This window comes from Stegodyphus dumicola, chromosome 8 (genome assembly GCF_044657685.1).
Source record: "Stegodyphus dumicola isolate Sdum_Otavi_A_Nest chromosome 8, ASM4465768v1".
Classification (NCBI taxonomy): domain Eukaryota; kingdom Metazoa; phylum Arthropoda; class Arachnida; order Araneae; family Eresidae; genus Stegodyphus; species Stegodyphus dumicola.
The window spans coordinates 97,555,491-97,561,762 of NC_140775.1; the positions used below are offsets into that span (position 1 = coordinate 97,555,491).

General features: G+C 29.7%; 1 long non-coding RNA gene across 1 annotated transcript in view; it reads left to right on the forward strand.

Annotated features, from left to right (window-relative positions):
- LOC118206075 (uncharacterized) overlaps window positions 1–4,210 on the forward strand; it is a 35,657-nt gene extending 31,447 nt beyond the window's left edge. The window contains exon 3 of the long non-coding RNA XR_004761124.2: window positions 246–4,210. This is a non-coding gene — a long non-coding RNA (uncharacterized LOC118206075). The remainder of the gene's footprint in view (window positions 1–245) is intronic.
- The last annotated feature ends 2,062 nt before the right edge of the window (window positions 4,211–6,272 follow it).

Below are 6,272 nucleotides of genomic sequence, written 5' to 3' on the forward strand. Positions count from 1 at the left end.
ATTTTTATACAATTTATTTAACTTGTGAAAATGTATACATCGAAAAATCATTTAAAACAGAGAAGAAAACTTTTATTTTTATTTCGTATTGCTGGTTGGGAAACTACGTAATTTAATTTAAAATTGTAATACTATTTATGATTGTTGCTGTTACTATTATTCTCTTTATTTCATTTTGGTTTTCATTATTTGAGCAAGCGATTGTCATATATGTATGATAACATGCTACTTAATTTATTTTTCAGGATAAACAGACTGAGAGGATCAATGGTAAATAAATTTCAACAATTTTTTCCTCCGTAATTGAAGAGTATAACGGAAGATTGATTCCAAGAGTGAAATGAAACATATGTGGAATGGAAAAAGAACACAGTTTCGCCTTCTTGCCAGTGATATAATAAATCACCATGCGAATGGACTAAGCGAAAAACAATTCTTTGTGCAAATGCTCGAAAGCAAAGTATTTACCTTCTTCACAAAGGTACAACTTTGATACTTCAGAAACTAAATCGCGAATTTTCAAAGTTTTCTTCCAACTTCTGTCAAGATCTGATGTATACAAGAGCAGTTACAAGCCTTGGCATACATGCACGACTGCAAAAGAATTAAAAGATATGACTTTAATCTGTATTTATGTATTCCGTATATTTTTAAATACTTAATCAAGTAAGCACGGGAATGCAAGTGCCACACTAACTTCTTTTTCTTTCTTTTCTCTCTTGTTGTTGTTGTTATATAAATAACACACACATCATAAAAGTCTCACATCATCATATTCAAAAACATTATCATATACAAAAATTTTACATCACATTATCATATACAAAAATTTTACTTCAATTAAGGTTAGCATTGTCAAATTCGGAAAACTAATTTTGTCATTAATACTAATAAATTTGGAAAACAATTATCATTAATACTAATAATTCGGAATACTGTGATTCGGGACTATTAATACTATAATTCAGAATACGAATTATCAGTATTAGAAGGTAGAAGAAGTATTATCAGTATTACAGGTAGAAGCTAGGCCAGTGCCTTTGCAGTACCACAAGTGACTGAAATATTGTTGAGTTTAGCTAATTGTTAACCTTCCGTCCGAATTTGAGACAAAACTCCACGGAGGTGGTGTGTGAGTCTCCCGTCTCTCATCCCCTACTACTAACCTCTCGAGAGGACTATATGTGGTTTAGTGGCCCTTGCGCACACGGCATATGCGCACAAATTGACAAGCAAGGACACCTGCACGTAAGAAATAAAAATTGCTTATGATAGTTCCGCACAAAACCACATCTTCCTGATTATCTTTTGATAACTTCTAACGCCGACTTAGGTTATTATGTGTTTTACAAAATTGTAAGCTACTAGGCTGCTCCAGTATTGATTTTAATAAAATGTTTATGTTATATATGTGTTAACGTAATAAAGAATGAGAAATTAGGAGTCAAGTACCCTTGAAATGACAAAATATTTTCAAAATATAATACATTTTAAAGATTTATAACTGGTTTTTAAACGTGAAACTGTGTACTTATTTCGATATCCTTAATAATGTATTTTCTACTTTTATTTTATATTCCAAATATTAAAATATTTTACATAAAATACGTACTTTATCATTTATTTAATTCTGTAATAGGTACTGTGGGCAGCATTATATATTAACAGATCTGTATTGTTTTTTCAAAAATAGGAGAATAATGTAGAATTAAAATGATTTATGTTCTATATTTTAAAAAAATTATTTTGTTTCCACAACTTTAAAATCGATTATTTAAAACATGATCAAAGATAATGTCTAAAATATTTAGGCGAGAAGCATAGTAGTTTCTTACTTTAAACTCCCCCCCTTTCCAAATTCTAACTAATGATTTCGGTAAAGTCGTAAACGCAAGCAGGAAAATCATAATTTTAAAATCTTAACTTAAAGATATAATTACCTTCAAATAAGTGCGTATTTTTTTCGTAATAAAGAAACATAAAAACGTACTTCTTCAGTAAAATTTGTAAGTGTGCATTATTATATATTTATACAAGTTTGCATACATACCGATAGTGGTTATAAATTAAGATGGTTTGCCTTTATATATTTCAGTAAAGGTGAAATTCATTTTAAATAAATTTTCTAAAAAGAACTCGAAAAAACTAATAATTCCCAAGAAACACTCAGGACCACCGTTATAACCGGAATGGGCACTACTTAAGAAAAATTGTGCCAATAAATCACAAGGCCGATTGATTATTTCAGACAGGTTGTGCGGAAGTGTCAGTTGTCGCGCATAACTTGTTACATCTGCGAGAAAATTTCATGTTACCATGCGGATGATGTGCGCAAACGCCACATGTGCGGAACTGCCATGTACGCAAGTGTCACATCACCACCACATGTACATACACATAAATACATTTGTGTAGAAAGTAATATCTTAAACTCTTTTTAAATTGCTTCTGTCTCTATCCTGATGCTGTTATCAAGAGGCATTTATGGAGTCATAAGGTTCCGAGGAGCCCTGAAATTGTTAATTAATTTTTAAAAAATAAACATATGAGATGAGGAGCCATAAAGTTCTGTAAAAGCGAGTCCCCCCCCCTCCACCGCAATTTACGAATCCACGACCAGCTGTTATTTTCCCTTATATCATATTCTGTTATATTTCAGTACTTTTTTAGGATAATCTTTAATCAGAAAGGTCTTTGAACAGGCGCTCAGTTACTTTAACTAATTCCAGATTATAGCTGTTATTGGCCTCTGCCTAAGTAAAATATCTAGATAAATTATGGCTGAATTAAATAGATGCGAAAATGTACAGTCCAAATTTAAGCTTTAAGGCTTGGGCTATTTGCAGGGCCTGATAACTGCCTATGACTAAATTCATGTTTTACAAGGCCCCAAAATCTTGTAAACTCCACCTAATCATTTTTATAAGAATCAGAAAAGTGGATGTTACTGATCCTGGAAATAATGCTGAGTTTTACCTTAATCGAGCCCTGTCTATATGGACTTAATGGAATAAATATGTGATTTTACACCCACGATTGCCTTTGTGTTTCTTCTGTTTCAAGGATTAAGTATCATTACTATGTTTCATCACAATTTTTATAAATTATTATATTTACATGGTATAAATATAGCATACTGGCATCGTAAATATTATAAGGATTTGCCTTTGGTGTTGGGCAGAAATCTATAAGCATAAATAAGATATTGCTTATTTGTTCAAAATATAATTTTTGGTGTTTGCATGTTCTCTGTTGCGCATATGATACAGAAAGTTTTGGAAGTTTTAGTACTGAAAAGTATATTTTATTAGTACTCCAACACATACAAATTGAATTTTTTTAAAACTTTATCCCTATCTGAATAATTTTTAAACAGCTTGGAAAATTTTGTGTTCAGATTGATAAAAATTATAAAATTTCGCCCCCTACCCGCAAATATATCCACAGTAAAATAGTATATTGGATACTTTAATTTACATAAAATTCGATTTTTTTTTTATCAATGAAGAACGTTTACAAACTAATGTACTTTTATATAAATAGTCCCTTCCTCTTTAAATAGGCATATATAGTAATAGTAGTTGAGATAAAAGATTAATGTTTCTTAATTAAAACACAAGTTACATTGATAATTTCTTTGAAAGCACTGGAAGAAGCAATTCCAGTGCTTAACTATTTGTTTTAAAGTTATGATTTTAATACAATACAAATGTGTGTGTGTGTGTGTGTATTTAATTATGGCAAAGCACACTAGGGCTATCTGCCTAAGGGGAGGGATGCCTTTTGTGGAGGACTTTCTAAGGGAAACTGGCTCGTATACACGTTACACATGGGGAAAACCACGAAAACGCCCATGCAGCCAGCCCGTTCGCGGGATTCGAACCTCGGACCGAACTACCAGTGTTCAGCGACTTTACCGCTCGGCCGCTGGTGGGCCTCAATACAAATGAAATAATGCACAAGTGCTTTATATTTTTTTCAAGAGTGTAATCTTTTAACGATTATCAATAATCAATTATCGAAACTAGGCTTGCTAACTGATAATAGAAAAATCTAATAAGTAAGCTTTGACTATGTATGTATTTCCCTATAAATTGATATGAATACATTAAAAAAATCAGAAACTTTTATTATGTATATTTTAAATGCATATATGTACGTATGTATCTGCTCATGAGAAATTATTCTGTATTAAAAAGTGTAAAATAAATAAATGAGTAAGCTTAATCTTTATAACAATTATAATTTTTAAAATCTTAACTTTATTATTCTAAATACAGTTCTTACATATATAATACATGTTATTATAAACATAGATACGTACTGTATTTATATATTCAAATATGTGTGTCTGTATGATTATATGCCTGTGTATGTATCATTTAAATATCATTCATCAGTATAGTTCGACCGTCTCAAACGCAGCCTTGATTGGCATTCTGCCAAAACACTTAGATTAGTCCAAAAGGCTGTTATTACCTGCTGCGACGTAAAAGTCTTCTGCTCTTCTCCGGAAACAGATAATTTATATGCTCGAGGGAAAAAAAGTCCGCATCCTTTGCCCTATTTTGAGAATAATGCAGTCCGAATGGCGCATACGTGTTTGGGTTCGTGGTCGTGGATGAGGAGGTCGAACTATAAAAATATTGCATGTTATATATATATATATAGTCTCACATTTTTTTTTAAAACAAAAATATCCCAATATTATTTCCGCTCAATAATGCTGCTGAAAAATTAATCAATTATTTATAAAATAGTAAGAAATTTAGAATCTAATTCACAAAAACATGAAAGAAATTAAATTTAATTTATGGATTAATTTTTTTCCTTCGAATAACAAAATATTGTAAAATAAAAATAGGTATGATAAACTAAAATATTTTTTCGTGTTCTGATATATTGAATTAATTGTGATAAAACTTTAATCAATTTATGATTCTTTCATTAAAGTTACAAATTTTTTCTTTATTTGTATTAATCGATTTTTAAGACTTCTCATTAGAGTATAATGAAACGAACTTTTATTTTAATTAATAAAATTAGCTTGAGTTACTTTTTGCCATATTATACCATTTCAGCCAAAAAAATTAGTATCTTCGCAATTACAAATTACCACTTTAAATGCTGTACAGAGTTCTGTTGCTGAGAATTGAATAATATACCTTTGTTCGTATATTATTCGCTACAATTCTCAGACTCTTAAATTTAACATTGAAATAGTTTTAGTTCATTTTTTTAATAAAATGTGTCCAAAACATTTTAAAATAAATGAAAATTATTGTTATTAAATAAATAAAAACCAAATGCATGTATTAAATTCACTAATCCCTTTGTGGTAAACTATAGAGTGTTTTATATTTATCCATGTGATTCATTTGCGCTTAAAAATAATTTGCATGATTGGACTACGTACTGGAATAAAGGAAGATAAAAATAATAATACTCTTTTTTTCTGTCCATTGCATTTATATGCACATATGCAGTGTATTCCTCATACCTACTAAAAACTGACTAAATTAAAATAAAACAAGAAAATTATTATCATCTGTAAACTACACTTTACAGAATAATATTTATTTTTTATCATTTTTTTTTGGAAAATTTAGAAATATTAAATAACACATTTTTTTAAGTTATTCTGTGCCAGGTACGTAATTTATAGCATTAAAAAATATTAATTACAACAAACTGCATATATTTAAAAAATTAACAAACTGATATACTTACCTTTTAATCTGGCAGTTTATCAATCAATTAACAAAACTTATTAAATTTAGAAGGACCTAACTGATCTGCCGAATGGCAAGACTGAGAATTCGCTATGTGGAAGATAAACTAAATTAAGCGTTAATATATGTTTCGCACTGTGGCAGCACTTACCAAGGGCTACCTGACAATAGTTTTTCCGTTCTTCTCAATTGTCAACTTCCGAAATGTGATCATGTCTAGGATTTTGTTTTGCCAGGACGTGATTTTATGTAGTAACGTAAATAAAAAAATAAAATAAGTAGGTTAAAAAGTATCTATTCCGTTTATCTAAGATAAAAAGTTCTTTATATGAGAGTTTTCTGTATTTGTTTATCGTAAATATTGTGGCGTTTTCAGTGACTCCAATAATATACCGAAAGTTTATCAATATTTATCAATATTTATCAGACACAAGACGGTTAATTATACTTTGTATACTGCAGAAATTGGCTGATAATTACATAGACAATTATGCTGTACTTTATGTGTCGTAAAATGTTTATATTTTAATTAACAGTATG